Source organism: Asparagus officinalis, chromosome 6 (assembly GCF_001876935.1).
Source record: "Asparagus officinalis chromosome 6, Aspof.V1, whole genome shotgun sequence".
Lineage (NCBI taxonomy): Eukaryota > Viridiplantae > Streptophyta > Magnoliopsida > Asparagales > Asparagaceae > Asparagus > Asparagus officinalis.
The window spans coordinates 39,009,588-39,028,686 of record NC_033799.1 but is presented as its reverse complement, the minus strand read 5'-3'; the positions used below and the strand labels follow the sequence as shown (position 1 = coordinate 39,028,686).

The 19,099-nt window shown below is 42.0% G+C and overlaps 1 pseudogene; it reads right to left on the bottom strand.

Annotated features, from left to right (window-relative positions):
• The window catches only part of LOC109846074, a 36,886-nt pseudogene extending 22,468 nt beyond the window's left edge, over positions 1-14,418 (bottom strand).

The following is a 19,099-nucleotide window of genomic DNA, read 5'->3' as shown; positions in this document are numbered from 1 at the left end:
GTATCCAAAACATCAGCAATTTCCTCAGTTTTGGGTAAGTCAGGACCAAATAGAGGGCGCTTGCCACGAAGTTCAGATAATAGCCATTCTTGATGTTTTTCTTCAGACCGATCATGATATGAACCAATGCCTAGATGTTGAGTGATTTGCATCAATGACATCGGTGTGCCAATCAGATTCTTGCCTGATGTCGAGTCTAACCAAAGAGAGGCCAAAGATTGATACTTGGCGCATGAAGTCAAGAAGGCTTCCGTCAGCAATGGGTCTATCATATCACTGAATGTACATAGTGATCTGTAACATAGCTCGAAGGGTTCCAGGAACTGAAAAGTGTTAGAATTAGGGGTGAAGACCAAACCTTAACTCCAGCAAGCTCAAGATCCATGTAGGCGAGCGTGGACGACAACCTCACAGGCGAGTGGGGCTGCAGGTGAGGCGAGCTTGAAGTCGTGAAGACCTTCAAGCGAGCTGACAACCTCACAGGCGAGTGGGGCTGCAGGTGAGGCGAGCTTGAAGTCGTGAAGACCTTCAAGCGAGCTCAAGATTAGCGGCTTTAGGCGAGCTTGATGGCGTAGGCAAGATCGAATATCTTTAGGCAAGCTCGCGTGAGCTTGACGAGCGTCAGGCGAGGTCAAATCACTACAGGCGAGCTCGAGCTCAAGCGCTGCAGGAGAGATCGAGCGCTGCAGGCAAGAGCGACAAGCTGTCGCCAGTATGTCACTAGGGTTTCCCTATAAAAGGGAAACCCCAAGGAACGAATCATGTGCTTCCTCTCGCAATTTCTTAGCGGCGGCAACTTCTCCTCCTCCTCTCTCTCGCGTTTTTTCCCCTGGCGGCATCCCCCCTTTTCTTCTCTTCTTCTGCCCTTTTTTGTCCAGATGATGTTTTGAGGGAGGATTTTAAGAAAGAGAAAATTATTTAAGAGAGAGAGAGAGAGAGAGAGAGAGAGAGAGAGAGAGAGAGAGAGAGAGAGAGAGAGAGAGAGGGAGGATTTTAAGAAAGAGAAAATTATTTAAGAGAGAGAGAGAGAGAGAGAGAGAGAGAGAGAGAGAGTTGGAATTTAGGAGGGGATTTAAGAAAATGATCTCCACTATAGCTACAGTGTTGATTGTTACATTTATTAAGAGATCTCAAGTTTGAGATCTACTCTTGCATTGTAATTTCTTGTTGATTAATAATAAATTAATTGTGTGGCTCCCGAGTGTAGGCGTTAAAAATTACCCATGGGCTCTCACACGCAGTTTGAAGTAGAGAGAAGACGATGAACATTACTATCCGAGTCACAAAAGCTTAATTGACATCAATGAGCACATGAAGCAAGTCGATGAATCGTGTGAAGTAACGGAACTGCAGAATACGAAGATATGAACTGATCAGGAGCTACGCTTTGCTTACGAAAAATGAAGCGCCTCTCATGTCCCGTATACTCCATGTATGTTTCAATCATGGAAACTTGTAGATCTCCTTGTCGGCTTTCATACGCACTTTGAATAGCATAATTTTGAGTTCGGATGATGGAGTTACAACGAAAATAAATGGAACGTGTAAAATAATATCCCGGACCTTAGCGGAGACACCGCACGTGTCTTGGCCAAGGCCAAGACACCCGAGGTGTCTCGGCCAAGGCTAAGACACCCAAGGTGTCTCGGCCTTGGCCGAGACACCAAGGCCGAGACACCCGAGGTGTCTCGACCATGGCCGAGACACTGCGGGTGTCTGCGGGCCCCAAAAAGCCATTTTTGTTGTTTTTGAGAAGTTTTTAACCGTTAACCACCTAGATTTATTTCAACTGATCTAATATCATCCAAGAATATGATAAAGTAGTTACAACTAAGGATTAGAGTGAATCAGTAGTTCTTATTCAAAAACAGACCTCCTTAGGCCTATAAATACAACCCTAGGGTCTTCATTTATAAAGATCTGGAATTCTCGAGCCTCGGCGAAGCCTTTCTAAATTGGAGACTAATGGAGCATGAATTTTAGAGAAGAAGAGAAGATCAGATTGAGTTTTTCGGTATAAAGAAGAAGAGTTCGTCAGATCTACAGTTCCCGGTTCCTTCCCTTGAGATCATACCTAGCTACGATCTCGAGAAGAGTGGTTATCTCGATGTTGTCGAGATAATCGCTTTGGTTTCTTAATTCTTTGTGAATTAATGAAACTCCAGATTGATCTGATCGTTTGGTAGTCCACGAATATCAACATCCCTGTCACAGGCAAAGATCACACACAAGCAGCGGAAGATAAACGTCTATTTCGTTTGTTTGAGAAGGGTTGTAATTTTCATCATTTTATTGTGTGGGGAGATCTTATAAAAAGATCAACTTTTAAACTCTTTGTAACGCTTGAAGTTGTGATGAGTTGCACAATAAAAAAATCAACTTTCACACTAAACACCAAGGACGTAGGCAAGTTTGCCGAACCTCGTTAAAACTTGGTGTACTTTTTTCTATACCGTGTTTCTACTATTTTAGGGGTTTCAGTGTAAATTCCTAACAACTGGTATCAGAACATGAAACAATCTAGAGGAAGTTAGATTCAAGTGGGAGTCATGACCGCAGATAAAGAAAAAGTGAGACTTGAGAAGTTTGATGGAACAGATTTTAGATTCTAGAAAATACAGATAGAGGATTATCTGTATCAGAAAAATCTGTATCAACCACTTTCGGAGAAGAAGTCATGAAGGAGGATGAGTGGAACCTTCTAGATAGACAAGCCCTCGATGTTATCAGATTGACGTTGACCCGTAATGTTACGTTCAACATAGCGAAGGAGAAAATCACGGCGGGTCTTATGGCAGCACTCTCAAATATGTATGAGAAGCCATCAGCCGCGAACAAAGTTCATTTCGGGTCTTATGGCAGCACTCTCAAATATGTATGAGAAGCCATCAGCCGCGAACAAAGTTCATTTGATGCAATGGTTATTCAATCTGAGAATGGAGGAAGGCACGTTAGTAGCACAACACCTCAATGAACTCAATACGGCCACAACCCAATTGAGTTTAGTTAAAATTGAGTTTGATGAGGAAGTTCGAGCGTTAATACTTTTGTCTTCCCTACCAGAAAGCTGGAACGTTATAGCCACGGCTATGAGTAGCTCATCTGGAAGCAACAAGTTAAAGTTCGATGGCATTCATTATCTAGTTCTCAGTGAGGAGATCCAATGGAGAGAGTCAGGTGAAGCTACAACATTTTTAGTATTGCATACAGAGTCAAGAGGTAGAAATTCAACCAGAGAGAACAGACGAGGCAAATCAAAATACAGAGATAGATCAAAGGACATGAGGTCCAAGTTAAGGAATCTAAGCAACAGCTCGAAGGCTATCGAGTGTTGGAATTATGGAAAGTCCAAGCATTACAAGAATCAGTTTAAGAGTGCATAGAAGGAGATAGAGCTGAAGGTAGAGGTGAATGCCACTTCAACTTCAGGAGGAGACAACGCATTGATATGCTCTTTGGAAAGCAAGGAGGAATCTTGTGTGTTAGATTCAGGAGCGTCATTCCATACCACTTCCTAGAAAGTATTCTTCGAGAAGTATGTCCCCAAAAATGTTGGATACGTATACCTTCGTGATGATCAACCATGTACTATTATGGGCAAAGGTGTAATGAGAATTAAGTTAAATGGGTCAGTATGGGAGCTAAAGGATGTTAGGCATATTTCCGACCTGAGAAAGAACTTAATATCCGTAGGCCAGTTGGCTGGCGAAGGATACACAATGACCTTCCATGGAGATGATTGGAAGATCTCAAAGGACGCAATGACGATTGCCCGAGGCAAGAAGATTGGTACCCTGTATATGATAGCAGGTGCATGTTGTTTGATCTCAGTTGCAACAAACAATAAGACTTCAAAGCTATGACACTAAAGACTCGGTCATATGAGTGATAAGGGGATAAGATCATGCACGCAAAGGAAAAACTCTTCGATCTAGAATCAGTTGATTTAGATATGTGTGAAAAATACATACTTGGAAAGCAGAAGAGAATCAGCTTTCAGACAAGTGACAGAACCCCAATGAAAGAGAAACTAGAGCTCATTCACTCAGATATTTAGGGACCAACCACCACTGAGTCCATTGGTGGTAAACACTACTTCGTGATATTTATCGATGATCACTCTCGAAAAGTGTGGGTCTACTTTCTGAAGTATAAGTCAGAAGTATTTGAAGCTTTCAGGAGATGGAAAGCTATGGTCAAGAATAAGACCGGTCTGAGAATAAAGAAGCTCAGGACCCACAATGGCGATGAGTTTGAAGACACCAGATTCAAGAAATTCTGCTATGAGCACGAGATCAGAATAGGAAGACCGTGCCCAACACGCCTCAGCAAAATGGTGTACCTGAGTGGATGAACAGAATGTTGACAGAGAGAGCCAGAAGCATTCAAATACAGTCAGGCCTATCGAAGTGGTTTTGGGCAGAAACGGTCAACACAACAGCTTACTTGATCAACCGTGGTCCATCGGTTCCATTGGAGTACAGAATACCAGAAGAGGTATGATGCGAAAATGAGGTAAAACTCACACATCTTAAAGATTTTTGGTTGTGTAGCTTATGTGCATATTAGTGATCAAGGCAGGAATAAGCTTGATGCCAAGTCCAAGAAATGCACTTTCATCGGCTATGATGAAGATGAGTTCGACTACCGCATTTTAGATAATGAAAATAAGAAAGTGATCCGCAGCAGAGATGTGATATTCAATGAGAATGTGATGTACAAGGACATGCACAAGACGGATGACTCAGAGAGCGAGTCAATATTTGTATATACAGATGATGTCCTGAGTAACCTCTCGAAAGAATCCAATGCAAAAGGTCCTCAGCTAGAAGAGCCTATTGGATAGAACGGTGTGTAGGAGCCCAATGCACCAGCTCCGATGTTGAGAAGATCTTCTCGTCCTTCTTTGCCTAACAGGAGATATATGAACTATCTGTTGCTGATAGATGGAGGGGAGCCTAAAAGCTACGATGAAGTTTGTCAGAGTGGAGATGAGAGTAAGTGGAAGCTTTCCATGAAAGATGAGATGAAGTCACTCATCTCAAACCAGACGTGGGAACTAGCTGAGTTGCCCACAGATAAGAAGGCACTCCACAACAAATATGTGTCCGGGTAAAAGAGGAGCAGGATGGCTCTAGAAGATATAAAACTCGGTTAGTTATCAAAGGATTCCAACAGAAGGAAGGAATTAACTACACCGACATTTTTGCTCCCTTGGTGAAGCTAAATACTATCAGAACAGTGATGAGTATTGTAGCAGTTGAAGATCTTCATCTCGAACAATTGGACGTAAAGACGATGTTTCTTCATGGAGATCTAGAAGAGGAGATATACATGCACTAGTCAGAAGGTTTCTCAGAAGAAAAGAAGAAGAACGTGGTGTGTAGACTCAAGAAGAGCTTGTATGGCCTGAAACAAGCCCCAAGGCAGTGGTACAAGAAGTTTGACGGCTTCATGCACAAGGAAGGTTTTCAAAAGTGCAATGCCGACTACTGTTGCTACTTCGAAAGATATCAGTCCAGTTATATCATCTTACTGCTGTATGTTGATGATATGTTAGTTACAGATGCTGATATGGAGGATATCACGAGTTTGAAGCAGCAACTGTCAAAGGAATTTAACATGAAGGACTTGGGTCCAGCAAAAAAGATCATTGGAATACAAATTACGAGAGATAAGAAGAGAGATCTTTTATAGTTATCTCAGACAGAGTACATCAACCGTGTTTTACAGAGATTTAATATGGGTGACGCCAAGCCAATGAGCACATCCTTGGCTAGTCACTTTCGCCTGTCAAAGAATCAGTCTTCTCAGTCAGAAGAAGAGAAAGAGAGTATGACTAAGGTTCCTTACGCCTCATCCATTGGAAGCTTGATGTACGCAATGGTCTGTACAAGACTAGATATTAGCCATGTAGTGAGAATGGTCAGCCGATTCATGTCGAATCTAGAAAAAGGTTATTGGAAAGCGGTCAAGTGGATTCTGAGGTATCTACGAGGTATCACATATAAGTGTTTGTACTTTGGTAAGGGAGAGGTGGAAGTACAAGGATACATAGATGCAGACTTTGGAGGTGAAGTCGATCACCGAAGAAGCACCGTCGGCTATGTATTCACTGTCAGAACTATAGCTGTTAGTTGGATGTCACAGATATAGAAGATTGTCATGTCACAGATACAGAAGATTGTCACTCTATCCACTACAAAAGCTGAGTATGTAGCAGTGACTGAAGCCAGTAAAGAGATGATATGGCTTCAGGGTTTGTTAACTAAGCTGGGATTCAAACAAGAGAGGAATGTCTTGCACAGTGATAGTCAAGGTGCGATTCACTTGGCTAAGAATTCTGCATTTTATTTTAGAACGAAGCATATTGGGCTTCGGTACCACTTCATCAGATCATTATTGGAAGATGATGTGTTGAAACTGGAGAAGATTCCAGGAAGTAAGAATCCAACATGTATGTTAACAAAGACGGTGACCATTCAAAAACTGGAGTTATGCACAACTTCAATTGGCCTTCATGCATAGGTGATGAGGGAGGAGCCACATAGGAGGAGGTGCTTGATGAGATAGCCTGCTGACGGCGGTTTAGTCTCTAAGTGGGAGATTGTTGGAATTTGGGGTGAAGACCAAACCTCAACTCCAGCGAGCTCGAGATCCATGCAGGTGAGCATGGACGGCAACCTTGTAGGCGAGTGGGGCTGCAAGAGAAGCGAGCTCGAAGTCGTTAAGACCTTCAGCGAGGCGAGCTCGAGATCAGCGGCTTCAGGCGAGCTCGATGGTGTAGGCGTCAAAAATTGCCTATAGGTCACCGCACACGGCTCGAGACAGAGAGAAGATGATGAATGTCACTATCCAAGTCACAGGAGATCATTTGACGACGACAAACACATGAAGTTAGTCGACGGACCAAGCGAAACGATGGAACTTCGGAGTAGCGGAAACACGAGCTGATCGGGAACCCCGTATCACTTGCAAAAAGGCGGAGAGCCTCTCGTGTCTTGTCCACTTTACATATGATTCAATTATGAGAGCTTGTAGATCTTCTCGACGGCTTTCCAATGCATCTTGAATCACATGATTCCGAGTTCGAACGACGAAGATACGGTGAAAATAAACGGGACGCGCATGACTACGTCCCGGGACTCGGCGAGACACCCAGAGGTGTCTCGGCCAACCCGAGACACCCAAAGGTGTCTTTAAACTTGTAGAGTGCTTTTGACCATGATCCGATTTGAATATGAAGACACTCAAAACTTGAAAGTTGTAGATATCCTCGTTAGCTTTCCAATGCATCTTGGATCCGGTTATTTGGAGGTCATATAAGAAAGTTATGATCAAAATACCCCTCGGCCAAGCCGAGACACCCAAAGGTGTCTTTAAACTTGTAGAGTGCTTTTGACCATGATCCGATTTGAATATGAAGACACTCAAAACTTGAAAGTTGTAGATATCCTCGTTAGCTTTCCAATGCATCTTGGATCCGGTTATTTGGAGGTCATATAAGAAAGTTATGATCAAAATACCCGAGACACTCATTGGTGTCTCGGCCATGGCCGAGACACTCACAGGTGTCTCGGACCTTATGGAGCTGTTTTAACTATGATCCGATTCGAATCTGAAGAAACTCAAAACATAACAGTTGTAGAAGTCCTCGTTATCATTCCAATGCATCTTGGATCAGGTCATTTGGAGGTCATATGAGGAAGTTATGATCAAAATACCCAAGACACTCATTGGTGTCTCGGCCATGGCCGAGACACTCACAAGTGTCTCGGACCTTGTGGAGCTGTTTTGTGTCTCGGCCATGGCCGAGACACTCACAAGTGTCTCGGACCTTGTGGAGCTGTTTTGACCATGATTAGCTTCGAATCTGAATAATCTTAAAAGATAAAAGTTGTATATATTTTCGTTATCTTTCCAACACAACTTGAATCACCTCATTCGGAGGTCGGATGAAAGAATTAGAGCAAAAATACTGAAGAGGGTACAAACTGTCTCGCACATGTGCGAGACACCCCAAACTGTCTCGCACTCGGGACATGTGTTTGACGGTTTTCGATCAGTTTTGACGGTTCCAGAGCTTCCCTAACTGCCTTGGGGTTATCTTTAAATATGATAAAGTTGTTATAACTAAAGATAAGAGGGAATCAACCGTTCCTATCCAAACACAGGGCTCCTGAAGCCTATAAATACAGCCCCAGGGCCTTTATTTTTGGAGATCTGGAATTTTGGAGATTAGGCGAAGCCCTGCCGGATTGAAGACTGAAGGTGCACGAAGAGATTAGGCGAAGCCCTGCCGGATTGAAGACTGAAGGTGCACGAATTTCAGAGAGGAGGAGGAGAGATTGGATCGAGTTCGTCAGCATAAAGAAGAGGAGCTCGTCAGATCTGCAGTTCCCCGGGTCCATTCCTTAAGATTATCCCGTTGCGATAATCTTAAGAAGAGCAATTATCTCGCCGTTGCCGAGATAAGCGCTACGGTTTCTTGATTCCTTCGCGAATCAATTTTGTTTTTTTTTTATTTTTTTAAATTTTAACAAAACCATAAATTATAAATTATTATAAAAAATGTCATAAATTTTATTAATAGCTTGAAATGAAATGACATAAATTACAAGTATAAAAAATGATAAAAATAACTTCTTTATTAATAATCGGTAAATCCTTTACAAATCCTTTACAAGTATAAATTTATTTCGAAATTCGTCGCATCACAATTGATGAGTACATCCCAACTAGGTTGGCACCTACTCACCCATATCACTATCATTTGCAACATTTTTCGAAATAATTTAATTCAAATTTAAAGCTAAGAAAACAAAATTACAATTTTATGAATATTATCTAATCATTATATCTATCTGCTAGTCCTAACTCTTCAAATTTATCTTCAATCATAGCAATCCGTTCGATGCCTTGTGTTCGCTTCTCGTATCTCCACCAATCCTGTAAGCACATCACCGCTTGTACAGTATACGGATCTAAGCATGTCCTGTGGTCGTCGATCAAACGTCCTGCTGTGCTGAAAGCGGATTCCGAGGCTACAGTCGAAACCTGCACTGATAGTAAGTCACGAACCATGGTGGAAAGTATAGGATATGAAACTGATCCATATACTTTCCACCATTGCAAAATATCTAAAGCATTTCCTTGACATCTAACTAAAGAAGCAGAAAAATATTCATCTATTTCAGAAAAATCTAATCCTGATGAAGTTCCAGATCCACCAGTTAGTTCAGCTACCATTGCATACCTATCAAAACTTACACTTTTACCTCGACCTGTGCTCGAAGCTGAAGGTGCCGAAGCTGAAGACTGTTGTGTAGCTACACCATATCTAGCTGCATATTCATCATATAAGGTTTGAAAATAATTTCTAATAGCTAAATAATGAGTAGTAGCAGTAAGGGTGGATCCATCATCTAAGTCTATAATCTGTCCATCATACAATGATTGTAACAAACTTCGAAGGCCAATTTCCTTCAAGCATGGATCAATAAGAACACCAATACAAAAAATATGAGGAATAGGCCTAAAATACTTATTAAATTTACTCTCCATTTCAAAAATTATACTTCCAAAAATATCATCCATACGATATTTTGTAAAAAAATTTTGAATATTTAAAATTTGTAAAGCAGCTAAAGTAATAGTTGGATAATAACAACCAGATAATAACATAGTAGCATCATAAAAAACTTGTAACATCTCATTTAATTTACATATAACTGTCCATTCATCTTCAGTTATTCCATAAGCACTACCAGAGCTAGAACTAGAAGCATAAAAATTTATAAAATCATTTATAATTTCTTTATATTCTATTGCTACAGATAACATTGCATAGGTGGAATTCCACCTATGGTCAACATCTTTTGGAATTAGTCTAGGCTTATAATTTTTTCTTTTACAACATTGTTTCCATCTTTTAATTCTCATTTCAGAAGCATTATGCATATTAGTAACTGTTCTAACTTTTTCTATCATGGGTTTAATTTCAGAAAATGCACTTTGAACAATTAAATTTAAAATATGACAGATACATCTAACATGAAAAAGCTCACCATGACATGGCAATGACAAAGTTATTTTCAGAAAATCAACAGCTACATTATTATTACTTGCATTATCTAGTGAAAGAGTAAATATTCTTTGATCAATTTCTAGTTTCATAAGTTCTTCAACAATTAAATTTGCAACATTAATACCAGTGTGTGACTCTTCAATTGCAATAAAAGAAACAACTCTTTTAAACATTTTCCAACTTTCATCAATCCAGTGTGCTGTTATACATAAATAACCAGTTTGCACTCTAGATGACCAAATATCAGAAGTTAAAGAAAATTTGCAGTTTAAATTTTTAAAATAAGAAATTATTTTTCCCTGTTCCTCAACATAATATTTTAAAATATCACGTTGACAGGTTTGACGAGAAAATTTTGTAAATGCAGGATAAAAACCATCTCTAAACAAATCTTCAAATTCATCATCTTCTACTAATTTAAAAGGAAGGTTTTTAAGAACAATAAACCTGATTACGCATTTCCGGGCTCGGGCAGCGTCATAATTCCAACTGCCGAGGGTACCTGAAGAGGATGATTGGGAAAGCATAGACTGCCGGATATCACCTTGTAGATTTTGGCCTTTGTTGTGTTTTTCAATATGCCGTTTGAGATGGTTGGTGCCGCTCTTATGATGAGCTTTGAATATCTGGCCGCACAACGCACATTTCGCATTCTGAGAGATGATCCTACCGTGTTCATCCTTGGTGACGTCTATCTTCTCAAAAAAAATCCATACATCAGACCTCGGCCTTTTTGGAGCTCTTGGTGCCGTAGATTCGTCGCCACCAGATTCAGGATTAACACCGGTAGGATGAGGAGGAGTTGTTGTAGGAGGACTCATCTCTGGATCGGTAGGAGTTGCATGTTGCTCTTCCTAATCAGACCCAGAAGCCATTTGTTGGAAGTATTAGAAAATACAAAAGATTATAGGATAGTAAATAAGTATATTAGTATGAGATAGTATAAGATTGTATAAGAGAGTAGTAGAGAGAGAAATAGATGAGTTTTGTTGTGAGAAAATGAATTGAAACCCCCCCTCTATTTATAGAAGCAGCCCCCTAGGTAAATGACCAAAAAACCCTCGATTTTTAGCCGTTTTTTGACCGTTTTAAGGGGCAAAACGGTCAAAAGACCAAATCTGGCCGTTAGGCCAGATTTGGCCCGGGCCGCGGCCGGCCGGGCCAGCCCGGCCCGGCCATAACGGTCTACAAATGTGACCGTTTGGCCCGGGTCGGGCGCGGTTAGCCCGGCCGGCCCGGACCGGGCAACGGTCACCTTGTGACCGTTCGGCCCGGGCCGGCGCCGGCCGGGCTTGGCCCGGCCCGGCCCGGAACCGGGCTGGCCCGGCCCGGCCCGGACCGGGCGCGTGGCAACGGTCACGTTTGTGACCGTATGGCCGGCGCCGGGACCGGCGGCGCCCGGCCCGGCCGGCATTCGAAGCCACAGTACCTTTTTTCGGGCACTGTTCCGGGCCCGGACGTGGCTCGCACACGGCGACCGGGCCTGGCCCGGGCCCGGGCCCGGACCCGCGTTTTTGCCCGGGTTTCCGGGCCCGGCCGCCGGCCCGGCCCGGGCCGGACACCGGGTCGGGCCGGGCTCCGGGCTTTTTGGACACCCCTAGTGTAAGGAGATATTATAAAAGATCAACTTTTATTTTATTCGAGTTTATTGTACGACTAACAACAACTTTCGACGCAAAACATATGGCGTAGGCTGAGAACGATATCTTCAGGCCGAGGCTCGCGCGGAGCTCGATGTGCGTCAGGCGAGCTCGAGCTCAAGCGCTGCCAGGCGAGGCTCTGAGCTCGAGCACTGCAGGCGAGGGTGACAGGCTATCGCCAGCCTGTCGCTAGGGTTTCCCTATAAAAGGAAAACCGTAGGGCACGGATCCTGTTCTTCCTCTCACGATTTCTTGGCGGCGACAGCTTCTCCTCCTCCTCTTTCTCGCATTTTATCCCCTGGCGGCGTCCTCCCCCTTTTCTTCTCTTCTTCTGCCCTTTTTTCTCTAGCTAATGTTTTGAGGGAGGATTTTAAGAAAGGGAAATTTATTTGAGAGAGAGAGAGAGAGAGAGAGAGAGAGAGAGAGAGAATTGGAATTTAAAAGGGGATTTAAGAAGAGTATCTTCACTGTAGCTACAATGTTGATTGTTGCATTTATTGAGCTGCTTTTGCATTGTAATTTCTTGTTGATTAATAAGAAATTAATTGTGTGGCTCCCGAGGACGTAGACAAGTTTTCCGAACCTCGTTAAAATTTGATGTACTTTTCTCTATACCGCGTTTCTACTGTTTTTAGGGTTTCGACGTAAATTCCCAACAAAAAGAACCAAAGCAGTAATTAGAATATATAATACAAAAAGATGAAGAGAGGAACATCGAGCATCTGTAATATGAGAGCGTAGTAAAAGATATCATAAACAAATGAAATATGCCTATCTTAGATGATAGGTAAAACTTTACCTGTTCAAGATTGGTATATGTAGCCTCCTCAGGAATGTAGAGAACCCACTAATTGATAATAAATGGCGGGAGCGCTCACGCGTATTATATAGTTTATCTCTCACGTCAGCAAGTATAACACGATACGGCTCATTTGGAGGAACTTGTTTCCAAAACTCAAAAAGTTCGTCCAGGTGAGCACTATGATTAACTGAATGATCTCAATTCTCAATACTCTAGACCACTCATGAATTCAAAAGAACTTCATCTTCCGGAGTTCAGAAATTTAAAACTGAAAACAATTTAAGTAAATGCAAACATAATGCAGAAACAAAAAGTTCTATTTCTTAGGAAAGATGAAAAGAAGAAAGAAAAAAAAAAGAGTTCTATTTTTTAAGAAAGAGGGGTAAAAAGGATAGTTTTATTTTGTAAGATAGAGGAAAACAAAGGAAGTAAAACTTCAGAAGTTATCCCAAATATGAATGACCTTTGCGAAGACATTGAGGGGTTTATCTGGATAGTATCAAGATCATAGTGGGTCACATTCTGAAAGAATTCAGAGATGACGAAGCTTAAGAGAATTGCCTGACGAATTTTTAAAAACTTTGCAATCAAACTGGGCATGATGATGTTGGAGTTTGTAGAGGAAAAGAGGAAAACTTTAGTCTCACATTGGAAAAGAGATGGGAAGATAAGCGCTTTATAAGCCTTCCCTTTCTCTTCTATGTTTAGAAGAAAATAAATGTTATGCTCTACACCACACACGCGTGCCAGATGTGCCGGGCTTGGGTTTAGGTCGGGTGGCACGCGCACACGACCTGCGGACACGAATGCAGCTCCGGATAATCTTCTAAATTTTTATTTTTATTTTTGCTAATTGGAACAGTTTAAAAAAATGTGATTAATGAATTTATTTTGTAACGGAAATATTTTGTAACGGTTAAGATTTATTAACGTGATTAAAAACGTAATAAATATTTTGCGAATTTATTTCGTAACGGAAATATTTTGATTTTGTAACGGTTAAAACTTATTATCGTGATTAAAAATGTATTAACTACGGGTTTATGAATAACGGCTGTTTTAACCCTATAAAAGGACCTAAACCCGCAGAGTTTTATACAGTAAAAATACAACAACTTCTTCTTCCTCTCTGCTCTGTTATTTTCTCTTGTCGTTACGATTTGCTGGTCCCCTGAAAGTTTAGAAGAGTTCGCAAAGTCTTCTTGAAGCTCGTGCCGACGAGAAGGAGGTCGCCTGACCGAGGGTCGTTGTATCTCCAGAAACTTTTGCCGCGTAGCCCTGTACGAGAGGGGGCAATTAGATTCTTGGGACAGTGCTTGCACGCCTCGACCATCAGGCCGTATTTCTAACTTTTATCTACTTTCATTTGATTCAATTATTATTTTTGAGTTATAATATTTATCTGATACTATCTGATTTAATAATCAACTATTTAAAAATTAATTCGTGTTAATCTTTGTCTAAACAGTAGCTTTTATTCCCAACAGATGACACTTAAGAGTTTTGCAGCCATCATGCATTCTGGCCAATAATTAAGCATACATCTCTGGTGACTTCCGGAGTCACTCTAGGATTTCCTACCTATCACATACAGGTTTAGATCAAATATACATAGATGAACGACAAAAAATTATATATTTATTGTGTAAAGACCTATAAGACGAAGAAAAGCAAGTCTGGAAATTATGGTAATTATGACGCTGAAATTAGTTAAACCAACTAAAAATGAGCTGACTACCTTAATCTCCACTATTATTATCATGAACTGCCAATCCATTATATATAAAAATAAAAGATGAAAAAGAATAATTTAACTAGAGGACCACCAAGGAAATAAAAAATCTGCAGAACTTTTTCGAATTTATCTTACCATCACAATCCCCATCCATGAGGAGAACTGAATCAGAGGAGCATTATAGGGAACACGTTCACTAACTCCAATATTTTTTTCAGAGCAGTGTCAACACGACGTAAAAATTTAGGAACACCCTTCCAAATTGTTTCATGAAAATAGCTCATCACTGCTCGCATTTCATCTTGCGGAGTGGGTTGAGTTCGTCGGATTTCATCTGTTCGGATAAGAAAAATTCTAATCAGATCGAGGAAAATATATACTTTATGTGAGCCAAGTATGTGCAGTGGCAAAACTCGCCCAAGCTATAGCGGGACTCGCTAAAGCAACAATGAAGCTCACTTTAAAGACCAAGTTAAAGTGAAACTTCAATCAAAGTTCTCCTAGAGTGAGCCTCGCCCACGCAGTTCCTGTGGGTCACGTCACCCACAATTCAGGCGAAGTTCACCTAGAGTGTGCCTCACCCAAGTAGTTCATGTGGGCCATGTCACCCACGATTTAGGTGAAGTTTGCTAAAGTGAAATTTACCTATGACTGTTATTGGTGAACTTCACCTATGGCCATTTTAAAAGCTTTTTTTGTGAAAACGGTTTACCCCTGTAATCTCCTAAGTTATTGGTCACTAATCCATATTTAATGGCCACTAACTCTCTCTTACCTATAAGAGGAGGGAAGATTGATCTTTTTTGGGCATCTTAGCATCTTATCGTCAAGGACTTTTAATCATTATCTTTATCAATCACTAGAGAGAGAGAGAGAGAGAGAGAGAGAGAGAGAGAGAGAGAGAGAGAGAGATTAGAGATCAGACTTTAGATCCACTTCAGCAACTTTTCTACAACCAGCAAGAAGAATGTTCGGATCGTCAATGGAGTACAAGAACGAGACTCCATCAGGACAAAAAAAGAATCCAGCCATAATTTTTTTTGTTTCCTTGTAATCTCAAAATTATATTCTTGAGTCAGCTATAATTTTGAGACCTGAAGCAAGAGGTCGGGCTCTAGAATGTTAGGGGCATGAATAAGCCTCTTTACCAGAAATTGGCTAGTAGGTTTGTACATAGAAGTAAGTTTTCTTTGGTTACTTTGCTGGAGATTAGGATAAAGGGTGTTAATGCTAGTAGGGTGGTTGATAGGCAATTTAAGTAGTGGAGTTGATATATTTTGGTTGTTTTGGGACCCTAAGAGTGTGTTTGGGAGTTTACTTAGGAAAAGGAAGGAGGGGGAAGCAAGAGAAAAAATTCTCCTTTCTTTCCTTCCCCTCCATTACACCCCAATTTCGGGTGTAAGAATTTGGGCCAAATTTCCCCTCCATTCTTCTCCTCTATCCTCCTAAATGAAACTCCCAAACAAGATTAAAATAAAATTCCCCACCCCTTCCCTTCCTCACCCTCCATCCAAATAGGCCATAAGGTCTTAGCAGTGCATGCTATTCATTGTAATGATTAGGTCACAAATTGTTTGGTGTATAATTTGGTTGATATTAATAGCTTTGTGATTTCAATAGTAGTGTATGCGTCTAATTGCTTTTCTCAAGGAAAAATTTGTTGGATATCTTGAAGGGGTTTACAGCTAATGATCCTTGCGTGATTATGGGGGATTTGAACAATGTCATGTCACAATCTGAGAAGCTTTCGAACTATCCAATTACTCCAGCTAAAGTTTAGGCATTGGCTGAGATGGTGGATTATTTGGAATTGGCTCATATGAGGAACCTAGGATGTTGGTTTACATAGACCAATAATTAGGAGGCTCAAAACAGGGTGTGGTCTCGTAATGATAAGGTACTTATAAGTACTCCTTGGTTGCACAAATATGAGGCTAGTGAGGTGGATTTCCTGCCTGCTACTATCCTGACCATCTCCGAGAATCTATTGCTATTTTTAAAGAAAATGTTTATGGAAAACTATACATATACTTTTATATGTGGGCTGAACATGAAAATTTCATTATCATTACAATAAAGAATTAAGAATAAAAAACTAACGTTCTACATCATCATCTAACTTGTTACTGAAAACTCTACCTTGATTTTAGAGAAGTCTAAAATAATAAACTTTAACTTTATTGTCTGTACTCTTCGAGGTTTTCAATAATTTCTGTCCCATTTGATAGCAGGTTGGTAGAGGGTCAGACATCTTGAATTTTCAGTGCCGATCAATTAGAAAGCTAGTCTCAGATTTGAACTTAGGTTCTATAGAAATGAAAGTTTTCCCTAACATAACCAGTTCTTCTTTAAAAATTTCCTCAAACCCAATGTTCATGATTGATGCATGATTGGATGATTGTTCTATATCTTCTAAGAAATCTAAGTTTATCAGCAAAGAGTACTTTGAAGCTGAGATTACTGAAACGCGTGTCTAACTTAGTGCTTTTCTTCTTAAGGACTGTGTAGGCGTATAAAATTGCTTATAGGTCCCTTAGCATAGCTCGGCACAAACCGACGAACCAACGAGGCGACGAGGTTGACGAATCGCACGTAAGCAACAGAATACATCCATTCGCGTGTGGAATCAAGCCAAGTGTTCGAAGAGTCAACGAGTCATCCAACCAAGGGCAGACTCGGACGAATCACGATCGAATCAAGATCAGTTTCGGACTCAAACTCAGAAGTGGATTTACTGCCTAATCAGGAATCGGATCTACTGCCAAATCAGATCAACAAATCAGAGTCCGAATCAACCACGAGACCGAACAAAATGACGAAACCCAATGCCTAAGTGGGGCTCGGCCTGCTCGCCAAGAAGCCGAGCCCGATATGGGTGCTGGCCGCGTGCGCGGCCACCATAGGTGGCTTTACCAGATCTGTGCACTGGGCAGCAGTTTTTCAGAGCAGCCTGATAAATAGCCTTATTCATTTGTAAAAGGTTGGAACTTTGAGAGCCGAAACTTGGCGCGAATTGAAGATCGAGCTTGGAGTTTTGAAGAGTTGAGGACTTAATATTTCGATCTGGTTCTCGGCGAGCGTCCACATCAACAAAAGGCAGGAGTTCGAGAGAGGTAAGATCAGAATTGGATCTTAAACGAGATCACACTGTCGGATTACAAAGGCTTGGCCTTTGGTTCGCGCGGAATCAGGACGATTACCGAGAATTAAGGGCGATTATTTCCTTGGTGAACTAATCCCCCCCGGCTATTATTTCCTTCACGAAATAATACCCGTCAAATCGTGTAGATCCGACCGGATCTAGATCGCGCGGTGGTCCACGGATTAACCCCAGCGTCGGCAAAGAACCCACACAAGCGAGCGACCGCAAAATAGGAGCTCGCGATTTGTTCTAAAGGAGAAAGTTGTAATCTTTTTTTATTTTCTTTGATTTCGTTGTAACCGGATCTAAAAAAGACCGGATCTTTTGTAACTAAAAATCCATTACTTGAGATAACAATGAATTCAATGAAGGCAATTTTCACCGCGAACAATCTGGCGACCACAGTGGGAGCCACCGATCTCGCTGTCGAGATCGTCACGTCACAGCCGCAGATCTCTATCCCGGTCGAGGAGGAGGTTGAGTACCAATTCGACCAGGCCAAGTTCGAGGAGTACCTTTCATCCTCGTCCAGATCTACCTCCCCCGGCAAGTCCAAGAAGTTCTCCTCCAGGAGAAAGGCTCGTTGGTTTGAAGAAGTCCAGAATACCAACGAAGATCTCGCCCCGTTTGATGCCAAAGTAGCATCGGGTGAGATTCCTCCAAATCTCAACCAGGTCGGAGCTACTCTGGCCAACCCTTCTGCCGCAGGGGGCGTGGTGCCTCTCTCGAAGAGAGCCCGCCAAAGGCAACGTCAACGCCTTGCGAAACAATTGGAGTCTACGGATGGAGTCCGCTGCAACGCGGATCTGACGAATAGGAGAGGCAAACAGCCTCAACAACTGAAGAATGACGGTTCCTCCAAGCCGCCGACGAACGAATGGATCCGGGTCAAACGGAACCGTTCGACACTCGAAGAGCGGATTCACAAACGCCGCACATTGCTGGCACAAGCAAAAATCCTTGTGTAGAAGGCCGAGGAATTGAAGAGAGAAAGAGTGGCCAAAAAGCCGCCGTCAATCCGCCAAGTGTGGAGGCCGAAACAGCCTCCAACCAAAGTCGCCGATAATCCCAATAGCTTCTCCGGGAGATCATGCAGAATCATCCCAAATGAAGAAGCCAGTCTTGGAGCGCCTCGGTCCGATTCCCGACGAGAGAGGCAAAGCCCGCCGAGAACTCACGCCCAAAAAGGCATGTTTCGAGGCGCGTCACTTTCGAAAGCCCTAAGAAAGCAATTCCCCCTCAGAAGAAAACATTATCGTCTGATGACGATAGTGTTATACCTGAGAAGTCGTGCCAACACACGATAGGTTACTCCGATCGTCAAGCAGACGAGTTGTACTATCGTACTGGGGGTACGAATAAAACCAGGAAAAGGAGTCCCCGAGAACAGGAAACTCAGTGCCCCTGTTCCAAACTCATTCGGGCAGTATTGTCTGAATGCAGCTGCATCAAGGCGGTCCCCGAACGAGTTTCGGTGTTTGAAAGGCTCAGTACCGAAACGCTAAAAACAGGCCTAGGCGTTTTCTGACGGAGAAGAATGGTGGAAAAGGATGGAGAATTTCCGAGGGTCACCACCAACATGACCAGCAGAGGGACATCGGCGCGGGACAATCTCGAATCGATTCTGAAAGCATCCCGGCCTAGAACCCGTCTGCAGTCCGGAACCATCAAGCGAGCAACTTATGGTAGGGTT